At 39.1% G+C, this 12,070-nt stretch overlaps 1 protein-coding gene across 1 annotated transcript in view; it reads right to left on the bottom strand.

Annotated features, from left to right (window-relative positions):
- Positions 1–12,070, bottom strand: part of ITIH5 (inter-alpha-trypsin inhibitor heavy chain 5) — an 89,905-nt gene that overhangs the window by 47,911 nt on the left and 29,924 nt on the right. The window lies entirely within an intron of this gene.

Genomic DNA, 12,070 nt, shown 5'->3' with positions numbered 1-12,070 from the left:
TTTTCACAATCACACAGTCACACTGCAAAAGCTATATCATTATACAATCATCTTCAAGAAACATGGCTACTGGAACACAGCTCTACATTTTCAGGCAGTTCCCGCCAGCCTCTCTGTTATGCCTTAACTAAAAAGGTGATATCTATTTAATGTGTAAGAATAACCTCCAGGATAACCTCTTGACTCTGTTTCGTATCTCTCAGCCATTGACACCTTATTTTGTCTCATTTTGCTCTTCCCCCTTTCAATTGAGAAGGTTTTCTCAATCCCTTGGTGCTGAGTCCCAGCTCATTCTAGGATTTCTGTCCCACGTTGCCAGGAAGGTCCACACCCCTGGGAGTCATGTCCCACATAGAGAGGGGGAGGGTGGTGAGTTTGCTTGTCGTGTTGGCTGAGAGAGAGAGGCCACATCTGAGCAACAAAAAAAGTCTCATGACTCTTATATGCCTCCTTTTTTAACCATTTCTTATGAACATTTTTAAAACATATAAAAGTAGAGCAAAGAGCAAAACAAACTTCCATGTACCCATTACCTAACCTCAACAATTATAAAAAATTGCCAATCTTTTAATGTTTTCATCTATCCCCTGACCATTTTTTGCTAGAGCATTTGAACATAAAACCTGGATATCATTTTTTACCTATAAATACTTCATATGCATCTCTAACTATAAGAACTTTTTTATAATATACATAACCACCAAACCATTATCACAAGTAACAAAATCAATACTCAATGCATTCACACCACCTAGGACTCAATCTGTATTTAGACTTCCCTGATTCTCTAAAAAGTGCTTTAATATAGTTGATTTGTTCAAAGCTGGATCAAAACAAGGCCCCACCGCATATCTGTTGATATGTTTCTTAAGTCCTTCTTAATCTAAAACATTGGCTCTCCTTACTGCAAATACTACATATTTGTCATAAAAGCTTGGTCGTAGAAACCTACAACCTCCAGATGGGTCCCTGGACCAGATAAGTCCTGAAACCTAGAAGGCCCAGCCTTTCTAGAACATCATATAGTTCCACCCCCTTACCCATATTATTGGCAGCTCCTTCCAACATGAAAAAGTTAGAATTGGCCATAGCCCAAATACCCCTAAAGAGTAGGATAGAAAGATCAAAGGTGATGGTGGAGTTATTCAGAGAAGATAGGGTTTAACAGATGAATATGATTGCTGAATCATTAAATCGATACTTTTTTTAGTCTCTAGTACCTTAGAGTAGCTAGAAGTAAAAACCTAAAATTGTGGAATTGTAATCCATACCAAACTCTGAAAATCTGTTCTACAACTAATTGCAGTGTTGTTCTTTGAAATGTATTGCTTTTTTTGTATAAATGTTATTTTTTCACACACACAAAAAAAGTCGATTGTGATGATAAAAAAAAAATTTATTCCTTCTAACCTCCTATATTCTGGAGCAGCTAGAAGGAAAAATCTGAGAGGATCGCATGGTAGCCCATGACAAACTCTGGGATCTGTCCTATAACTACTTGTTGACGAGTGCTCTGAAAACTATTGCTTTTTTCTTTCATTGCTTTATATAGATATCATATTACACAATTTAAAAAACTGAACAACAACAACAAAAGAGCCTGGTCATTTATCCTCTGGAATTTCTCACATTCTGGATTTCACAACTGTCTCCTCCTGGTGTGCTTTAACTTGTTCCTCTATTCTGGGGGGTTCCAAACTTGGCTCACATGGTAACATCTGGGGAAGCTATAAAAAGACTGATATATAGGACAAAATATTCTCATTTCATTGGTATGGATCATGGCCTGGGCATTGGAAGTTAAAAATTCCCCATGTGACTCTAATGTACAGTCAAGGCTGAGAACTACCACTCAGACCAGTATTTCCTTGCATTCTGGTATTTAAAACAAGAGGCACAGTTCAATTAGGGTTCAATGCTTTCCGTAAGAATACTTCTTAGGCAATGCTGGGTACTTTCTACTCTATCCCATGATATCTAACGTTGCTTATAGAGCAGGTAAGCCTGAAAGTGGGAGCAGGTATTGTCATTGTGATCATCCATCATAGCCCCCCATCAACCTTTCTGTAACCTAGATCCGCCATTCATCAGGGTTATGAAATGGTGATTTTAATTCTATCACCCTCCCATATGGCATTCTTTTATAAAGAAAATCTCTCCCTAAGGAACCATTTGGTTGCTCTTTCATACTGTTTGTCCAGAAAGTTTATATCTCCTTTAAAAAAAACATTTCCCAAAGCTTTCTCCCAGTCATGAGCTTTAGTGTATAATTAGAATTACCAAAAGCTAAATAGATTTCATGTGATTAATGAAAAATTCATGAATAACAGATTAAACAAAGAGCCTCTAGTTTTTACCCCTGACTTTCATTTCCTATTACATTATTGTGGGAATTATCTAGCTCACTACCCACGTTTATAAATCCACGCATAACAAGGGCTATGTACTCAGCAGCAGAAATTCCCATTTTTGAGATCTGCATGTACCATAGAGAATCTGAAAATAAAAATAAGAATTCTTAATCATTAGTATATGTGGAAGCTTTTATACAGATACCGAATCGCCAGGCTTAATACTCCTGCAAGACATCTGATTATCTTTTTAAACCTTTTTACTCATAGGCTTACCAACAATTTCACATCTCCAATTTAGCAGAATAAAATAGGAAATGAGGCTTAAATGGCCACAGTAATTTGTACTAAGAAATAAACTTCCTTCTGCTAAGAGCTTATTAGACACTAAAGTCAAAGGAAGTTCAGACATTAACTTCAACAGAACAGACAATTATTTTTCAGAGACAATTTAGATGTAACCCTAACGAGAACCACGGGGTAGAAAGATTCTTCTATTCTTTGCACTTGTGCAAAGGGCAAGAATTTGGGGAGTGGTTGGAGAGCTGGCAAAGGGAAAGTTTATTCTTGCAGAAAAAAACATTTGAAGGAGTTGCGAAAATTGAGAAGGCACATGGATCAGTTCATCAGCACAGTTGAAGATGCTTTAGAACCACGAGTTGGAAGGAAGAAGAAAAGGCTCAAGATGGAAAGGTTCTTGAAATTAAGTTAAACTGCATGTTCTCTAGAATCAATCACTCATTGATGAGTATTGGTAAAGCACCAAGAATGACAGGCAAGATCATATGCTAGCTAAGAACTAAGGACTGGGGAGTCAGCAACTCCGCATTCGATTAGTGGCTCTACCTCTTACCAGTTGTGAAACCTTGAACAAGTTATAGAACTTCAATTAATCACCTGTAAATTGTATTAATGGTATAACACGGTTCACATTACTGAACAGATTAAGGGATGTAACTGACTAAGCATGGTTTTGGGTCCATTGTAAGCAGTCGTGTTACCAAATAGGTACAAAATAAAAAAAGAAGGGCAAGGGAAGTCAATGTAAACTATAAAGCATATCAAACTTGGGATACCACATGGTAACAAAAAAGAAAAAGAAAAACAGCTACATGCAACAACATGGTGGAATCTCATGCTCAGGTTGAGTGAAAACCATCAGACAAAAAGGGCTTATTCTCTCTGCTTCCAATTGCATAAAATTCAAAAGCAAGCATGACATCCATGGCAACTGGAGAAGAACAGCAGCCACCTTCGCGGGGTGGGCTGCTGACTGGGAAGGAAATTTGGGGGCTGTGTAATACTCTATGCCTTGATTTAGAAAGCAGATGTATAGGTGTACACATATGTCAAAATGGATTAAGCTAAACCCACAAGATGTGTGTGCTTTATTCTATGTATACCCCAATTTTTCAAACAGTAACATAAGTATTTCTTTATTAACACTTTAATTAAAAAGATCCGGTGGTAGACCTGATAACTAGCTTCATTCCAAAGCAGTAATGATGCAAGATAAATGTAACCACTGAAGTGGTATGAAAATATCTACTAATATCATTATGCTTTGTTGAGCTATTCATAATCTCAGGAAATGCCAATTTTTAATTTTTAATTTCATACTTTTTGGAAGTTGGATAAAAGAATGAGCAAGTGTTCCCTGGCATAGACTGTAATATTTTCTAAAAGTACCCTTGTCTTTTATTTCTTAGGATAAATTTCTGTCTGTTTAGACATTTATATGGGGAGTGGGTAGATTCAGAGTGTTTCCAGTTAGCAGAATTGGGACTAGAGACAGAAGTTGCTCTGAGATAATTTTCAGTGCAGAATCAGTAAGCTCTAAGAGATAAGTCCAGTCAGTATAGCAGCCTTCACAACTCATCTCACTGCAAGCGTTCAAGCAAAACCTGGAGGGATGTTCCATAAAACGGTTCTCAGAGGGTGGTTCCAAACCAGCAGCAGCTGCACAACCTGGGAACATGCTGGAAATGCAAACTTTCAGGCCCCACCCCAGCAACTCTGACTCACAGACTCTGGGGCTGGGTCCCAGTAGTCTGTAGTTTCATAAACCCTGCAGGTGATTCCAGTTCATGTGTGTGGAAAACAACCAAGTGCCTTAGCTTACACAGAGTCTGTGTGCCTTACATATAGAAAACTCCCCATAACGTATGCTGTATATAATTAGGCAGCTCTAGATTATTTTTAAGTGCTACGATAATTACAGTTGACTCCTTTATATTGCCAGTATGTACTTACTTTTTCTTGCTTCAAATTGTTCTCATGAAAACACTCTTTACAACTATCCCGAAGGTTGAATGAAAGCTTGGGGATTAAAAAGTATAATTTCTCTCTTCATAATTCATTTGACCAGGTTCTTTGATACAGAGCATGAGAAATGAGGAAGCATAATGTATTATTATTTTGGTTTTCTCTGGTGTTTGCTAGCTCATGATGAAAATTCATGAGATTCATCTCAATGGGTTTATTTTATAGGCTCAAAGAGTAGCTTGAAATGCAGATTTCAGCCCATTAAATACAAGAGAGTCTTTGACCCAGTGACTCTTCACTACCTATCTGAAGAAGGCTTATTGGGGAAAATCCCAAAGTAAGCTGTCTAGCAAAGAAAGTCTCTTTTTCATTCTTAGCTGAGAAGAATGAAACCCTGCTAATTAATAAGATTAGTATAGGTTCCCCCACCGCTATGACCAAAAGCTCAAAACAAAATCATATTATTTAACTCTTCCTTTCTGTGAACTGGGACTCATACTTCTGACCACCACAAAATATTTCAAAAGCACAGTGAGTTTTATTAGACGGGCCCTCAGCAGGCCTGGAGATGGATTCTACAGATAAGGATGAGTGCAAAGAAAAGAGGCTGGGAGCAGACCAAACAAGGGTAGGGAATCTGACCTACTTTCCTAATGAGATGTCACATGCCACTTCCTCCTCTTTGCTTTCTTTCCTTCTGCCCACGTGGGAAAGAGTAGGAATGAACTGGTGACAGTTCTGAAGGCTGGGTTTTCTAATGTCGTCTTGTTTTAATTTAAGCACTGGTGACTAGGTCCAATTGATGACCAGTTGGTCATCTAACATTGGAGGTACAAAAATTGTCTTCAAGAGCTCACAACTGCCACCGAGTCCTCGTGAAATGCACTGACTGATCTTTTCCCACCCGCCGACTCCCCCCTGCTACTCAGATCACCTGGCTCCCATGATCCTCTCTGAAGCCCCGTATCTTTGACCAACAAGATACGTGTTATCTATGGAAGCCGCAAAACACAGAAGAAAGAGAATGGACTCGAGAGCTCAACAGACCCACCTTCTAATGAAATGACCGACAGTATCACTGGGCCTCACTTCCACAGTCTCTTTAAGGATTAAACAAGACCACTATGCAGAATACCAAGCACGGCTCATAGTAGCTGCTCAATGCATATTTATCTTCAATCTCTTCCCCTTCAGAAGGTGCTTCTTGTACTTGTCTATTACGATGACAACTTATGAGGAACAAATGCTCTTTCATAACATTCACTTTACGTTTTGCCACAGCAGATTTCTCTAGACCACTAAGAACTTATACAAAGCAATCGCTATTTGGAGAGGACAGAGACATCATAATGAATTCATTCCAGGGAAATGAAGCATGTTCACATAAAGAACATTCCTTATGACATGTGACAGCATCACTAGCTATCCAAGGACCCTCTAAAACTGTAAGCAGAATTCTACATGGAAGTGCATATGTGCACATCCATACATTTGTAGAAAAGTTCTGTAGCTTTTGCCAGATTCTCAAAGAGGTCTACATAAGGTTAGGAGCCACCCACCTAAGTGCTATTAAATATTTCTTTCTTTGGTTCCACCTTGTTGAAAAGTACTTCATAGATAGTGCAAGAAGGGTGAAGGGAGCATACCTGTTTAGTTTTGTCCTGGATTATGGATGCTATTCACAGATAAACATTCTAAACCCTTGCCCCAGACATGCCACATGGGGAGAAAGGAAGCCAATTACTATGTAAAATGACTAACTGCGAAAAGATGTCAGAGCCAAGAACCACAGTCAAGGACATCAGCTGGAAGTTACACCCCTTTGGGTCAACGGGCAGAGGGATTTCCTGGCCTCTGTTTCCTGTGGGCCTGAGGTTTGGCTCCTGCAAGAGAAAAGCAGCCAACACCTGGTGGTTTTACAAAAGGTTTTCCAAACAAGCACTGCCTGTTCATTTCCTCTTTGGAAAAGAGGCTAAATTGTTTATGTTTGTTTATGTAACTTGCTCACCTGGGATCCAGTGAGATAAGTTCCTAAATGACTGAACAGCTATACTTTGATTGTAGCAATGAAGGTGAAATTCAAGCAAATCAGCAGGGCATTAAAATAAAAAGTGGAAGAGCTGAGACCATGGAGGTGAACAGGAAATTTGGTTAAATACCATCATAAATCCGTAGGTATGTAATTTTCTTATTGATAAGTTTTTCTTTTTTATCAATGTTTGGTATTTTCAACCCTTATGGAAATAAGCATCCTAGAACACTAATGTAAATTCATAAGCGAAGGGGTTCAAATTCAACGCTATCATTTTATAGTTAAATGGTATTTACCCAGACTTCTTAGCAAATTAGCTTTCTTCACTACTTATTCAAATAAAATTCATATAATATAAAATGAAAGCAATTCACCTTCCTAATGTCACTTAGTGTCCCCTGAGGACCTCAAGTACAAACTGCTCTAAGTATGTGAAGCAGAACTGAATGGAAGCCCTCTGAAAGCAGTGCCAGGGCAACAAGGAATGGAAGAGAGAGATTTCTGTTAACTTCCTTTTACACTGTCCTCTGTCCTTTTACACTGTCCAAATCAAAACCATGAGATACTGCTTAATATCCACTAGGATGGCCATTATTAAAAAATAGAAAATTGTTAATTTTGTGTGTGGAGAAAATGTAGGGAAATAGGAACCTGCACACATCATTGGCAGGAATGTAAAATGGTACAGCCAACTGTGGAAAACAATCAAAAAGCTAAACCAAAATTAACCATATGATTTGGCAAGTCCATTCCTAGGTATAGACCTAAAAGACTTGAAAGCAGAGACTCAAAAAGATACTTGTACGCCAATGTTTCGAGCAGCATTAGTCACAATAGTGACTAAAGGAAACAACCCAACTGCCCATTCGCAGATGAATGGATAAACAAAATGTGGTCCATCCATACAATGGAATATTATTCAGCCATAAAAGGAATGAATTTCTGATACTTGCTGCAACATAGATGAACCTTGAAGAAATCATGTTGAGTGAAATAAGCCAGACCCAAAAGGACAAGTACTGTATGATTTCACTTATATGAAATACCTAGAATAAGCAGGTGAGTAGAGTCAGAAAATAGAGCCAAGGTTACCAAGGGTGGGGGGTGGAGAGGGAAAGTGGGACCTATCACTTAGGAGATATACAGACTTTCTATTCGGGTGATGAAAAAGTTTTAGGGATGAGGGGAGCACAACATTGTGAGTATAATGAATGCCGATGAATTGTACACTTAGAAAAGGTTAAAATGGCAAATTTTATGTTAAATATATACATGTAAACACAATTTTTTAAAACTGCCAAATCTAAAGTCCTTAGGGGTAGTGACTGTGCCTCAAACATCCTGAGATTCCAAGCCATGTAGCACAGCTCCAAGACCACCCGGAGAACAAAATCCCTGCTTGTTGAACAACGGTTGTGGAAGGGACATGGCTGCGTGGATGGAGAGAGGAGCCCTTAGAACTAAAGCTTCCCTGGAAAGGTGTTTGGTGGGCGCAGAAGAAGTTCTTGGGGACGTGCATCACATCCCCTGGATCCACCTCTGTCTTCAACCACAGCTGTGGACAGTGTCATACACCTCAAACCAAGACAGCAGGAGAGTGAAGGAAGTAAAGAGTGAGGTCTCACAGAGATAAACAGGGGGATCACGAATATCAAGTGACAAAGAGAATGTCCATCTCCCTGGAAGACTCTATCTGAGTCACCAGCTGGCCCTGACCATGCTGCAGCCGATGTGGGGGCCAACAAGATAACATGGGGTCTTGTAGCAGCATTCCCCAAATCCCACAGCTATGGGCTAAATGATTCATACCCAGATAATTTCTGAGCTAAACAATGTTGGAAACCGTCACACAACAGATCGGTTTCTGGCAAGCAGACAAACGGGGCATGCCTTCCCAGCTGCAGAGGGGAGAAGGACACAGCAGGGTGCGGGACTGGGTGGTGAACCATCAGCCACGAGATCAACTCTTTAATAGAGTAGGCATAGGGTGGGGTTGCCAGATTCAGCAAATACAAATGCAGGATGCCCAGGTCAATTTCCATTTCAGACAGACAACAAATGACTTCTTAGCATAAATATGTCCCAAATATAAACATTGTTAATTTGAAATTCAAATGTAACCAGATGTCCTTTATTTTATCTGGCACCCCCACAAGGGGTCCTTATGTAGTTTGTGTAAGCAAAGTCTTCTGGGATCAAAGACGGATTATTAATTCTGGCTCCTAATCCCTCCTTCAAAAACGGTCAAAACAAGAGCTAACCCAATTTAAGCCAGGAAAGTGCTGTAAGAGTATTTTCATTGCCAAGAGTTATTCATTCATTGCTTTGTTTAACAAATACTAACTAACCCCCGTTCTAGGGCAAGCGCCATGCCTAAGAGAGCCTTCACAGTAGAACGTAGCTCCATGATGTTCACAGACCAAACAATAAAAACACAAATATAATTTTCAAACAGATTCAATGTATCTTTGATTGGGCATCTACTAACATAAAAGACACTGTGCTAGTCTCAGGTCAAAAGTACCTAAATCTGTAAGGATGGGTGGCTGGGCATTAACCTACTCTCACAGACAACTGCAGATGTATGTCATCTTCCTAATATAAAAGGTCATAAAACTGCATTTCGAGTGGTTCTCTTCTTTCTAGATGAGCTTCTTCAGTACTTTGAATTATCTAAAGGTCAAAATTTTATAAGGGTGATACTATTAAAATATGTAAGTTGAGTTGCACCTACTCTTATCTTTTACCTACAAGGCATGGAAAGAGCTAACTACTATAAAAAAAGCACAGCAAAAGTCGCCTCCAAGGCACTTGGAGGGAATGGGATTCCATTTAGAATGCACTTTTTTTAAGAGCACAAGCTGATACTGTTTCCTTATTACTCTTCTGTGTTCTTGAATGTGGAGCACCTTTCAATGTTGAACCAGATACCAGAAGAACATGAAAACACATTTATGAATGGCTCCTTGTCCCTGAAATGTACAAATTTCCTTCTAGCATCAGATTAAAGTCACAGGAATCCATTGGGTTTGACGGAAGGGGGATGTTGAGATAACCCAGGTACCCCAGCTTGGAGGCTTGGAAACAAAGAATCACCAGCCCAGGAAGAGAGTCTTAGGGAGCAAAGGGCAAATACAGTCAAATTATCTCGAAAACAACAAGCCAGGGTCTACACCCCAAACTTTGCTCAGGTTGATATTCATAGAATATCACACAAAAATACAATTACATAGCCTCTTACCCCACCCCCAATAGATTCAAATTCAATTGTAAGATTGTGTCAACTGTATTTTTTTTTAACCTCTCCAGGTTATTATAGGGTTGAGCCAGGATTGAGAATCCCTGATGTAAAGCAAAAAAAAAAAAAAAAAAAAAAATACAAGTAAGAGATTTCTCACTTTATCTGGTTTTCTTTTATTCCTACTCGTATATACATGAATGCCTGGTTTCCATGCCCAGATATCCTGATTTATTCATCATGGGTGAGAACTGCACAAGAGAACTAGAAAAGTTTCCAGGGTGATTCTAATGTGCAGCATATATGGGAATCACTTAGCTTGGCCAAGGAGCTGTGTAAATAGCAAGGAGGAAGGCTGGCACTAAGCCAAGTTTTCAAGACAGGAGCTGCTTCTCTCAAAGTGATTGGGTGAGAAGTGGGGAGGAGTGAGCAAGGAGCAATTCCACAGGCCCCAGAGGCCACGGTGGGGATTTAAAATTAGAGAAGTTCTCTTGCCATCAAAGATTTACTATATAGTCATGTTTGACTTTTCTAGGAGAAGATGGGACACCAAACTGAAAGAACCTGCAACTGTATTCAGAGGCCACACCTGCCCGATGTGGGATGGCCTGTTGGTACTTCTTTTTCTCAAGTTTCTACATTGACGAGTAAGAGGAGTTGGATATGGGAAGAGGTTATTTCCATCAATTGTGGGAGGGAGTAATTCTAGGTTGGCCTGTGACCGATAGCAAAAACTTGCTGGTAGAAGAGAGAAACAATATATATTTTATCAAAGGTCTGATGTCAAAGTATTCTGAGGTCCCTGTGAGAGTAAAGGAACAATCCTGTTTAATTTGAACACTGCTTCTGTCCACCAAAATCCCGATATCACTAGTGTCCCTAAGTTCTGCTGGAAAGTCCAAAGAAAGGGTTCCCAACATTTACTGAGCTTCAGAACTGCTAGCGTTCTTTTATCCTGAAATTGATAGAGACAGAAAGTGGATTAGTGGCTGCCTTGGGCTGGAGGGAGACTAAGGAGTGGCTCTAGGGGATGATGGAAATATTCCCAAATTGATTTGTGATGATGATCACACAACTCTGTAAACATACTAAAAATCACTGAATTATACACTTCTGAGTAAACTGAATTTTATATAAATCAGACCTGAACAAATCTGTTTTTACAAAAAGCAAGGAATGTGACGGCTTCACTATGAAAGTCACAGAATCGTATGTTTCATAGCAGAAAAACACTTAGCATTATTCTTTAACTTTAAAAGTACGTAAACAATTTTAAAGCAGCTAAATATTTTTTAATTGATAAATTCATAGAATATCACACATCACACAAAAATACAATTACATAGCCTCTCCCCTCCATAGGTTCAAATTCAATTGTAAGACTGTGTCAACTATACTTTCTCTTTTAACCTCTTCAAGTTATTATAGGGTTGAGCCAAGATTGAGAATCACTGATATAAAGCAAAAAAGGAATACACGTAGGAGATTTCTCACTTTAGTATCTAGTTTTCTTTTATTCTCAGTCATCAAAGACCTTATCATAAACGAAATTAAAAAAAAAAGGATCATGGAAAGGGCAGTCATTCAGGTGACATGGGACAATATGAAGAGATGTTGTCATAGAGAGTGAAACAACTAGCCTTGAGCCCATCTCCTAGATGGAATATCTATCTTGGCACACGCCTTCGGACAATCACACTTACCAGATGCTCCATGACAGTCCTATTTTCAAATACTCTGTTCCACTGAGCCCAAAAAGCCACAAAATATTTTAGTGATGAGGAATTGGGGGTGGGGAGGGGAGACTGAAGAGAGAGGGCGTCTTATATTCCACCGTATTGTAATTTGTGATTTTTTAGATTTTTGAATCATGTGCTTGTGATAACTATTTTGATAATCCAGAAATGGTAATGCTTTGGCTTACAAACCCCATCTCTCAGAATTGGCTTTTTCATTGGAAAGGAGCCCACTAATTTATAATTCAGTCCTGAGCCTCCAGCGGAGTCACCTGAGCGAAAGTCAGACTACATTGCTTTAAGCCTTTATTTTTATTTTTACACTTAGCTAGGAATAGACTCGGAATTTGAATTCACACCCTCAGTATTTTCAAATATTCCATTTAATAAGGGGGTAGCATAGTACAGTGGTTAAGATCATGAACTTGGAGTCAAATAGATCTGTGCA

This window comes from Tamandua tetradactyla, chromosome 7 (genome assembly GCF_023851605.1).
Source record: "Tamandua tetradactyla isolate mTamTet1 chromosome 7, mTamTet1.pri, whole genome shotgun sequence".
NCBI lineage: Eukaryota > Metazoa > Chordata > Mammalia > Pilosa > Myrmecophagidae > Tamandua > Tamandua tetradactyla.
This window is presented reverse-complemented; position numbering and strand designations above follow the sequence as displayed.